Source organism: Penaeus monodon, chromosome 25 (assembly GCF_015228065.2).
Source record: "Penaeus monodon isolate SGIC_2016 chromosome 25, NSTDA_Pmon_1, whole genome shotgun sequence".
In the NCBI taxonomy this organism is placed as follows: Eukaryota; Metazoa; Arthropoda; class Malacostraca; order Decapoda; family Penaeidae; genus Penaeus; species Penaeus monodon.
This window is the reverse complement of record NC_051410.1, coordinates 34,860,039-34,860,500: the sequence shown is the minus strand read 5'-3', so window position 1 is coordinate 34,860,500 and position 462 is coordinate 34,860,039.

Here is a 462-nt window from a genome sequence, read left to right as displayed (position 1 = left end):
GCGATGCGAGCTAGAGGAAACACAACAGCTGATTCTTAAAGGGAGTGAAAAGAAAATTGTTTGTAAAGAAAGTGGAATGTTATTGTGTCGTCTTAAGCTTACTGTTTGTTAATGCATGTATTCAAAAGGCTTCTTATAAATACTTTAGGGGAAAAAATGCTAAACGGCTTCTAATAAATAGTTTAGGGAAAAAATGCTGTGTTGGATAAATCTTTAATGGAGATTATGAAAGATCACATGCAGGTGTAAAAGACAAACACACTGAAACTAATTCTGATAGCAAATTAACTTTGTCTGTTTCAATAAGGACAATGAAAAGGAGAAAATAGATTATTTTAGAATTGTTTAAGCTTGCAATTGACTTCCCTGATTGTTGAGGATTTTCAGCATTTGCATAACAAGGAAATTTTCACCAAAAGACGGAATAAATTTGTAATTCTTTATCATACATTTCACAGCGAC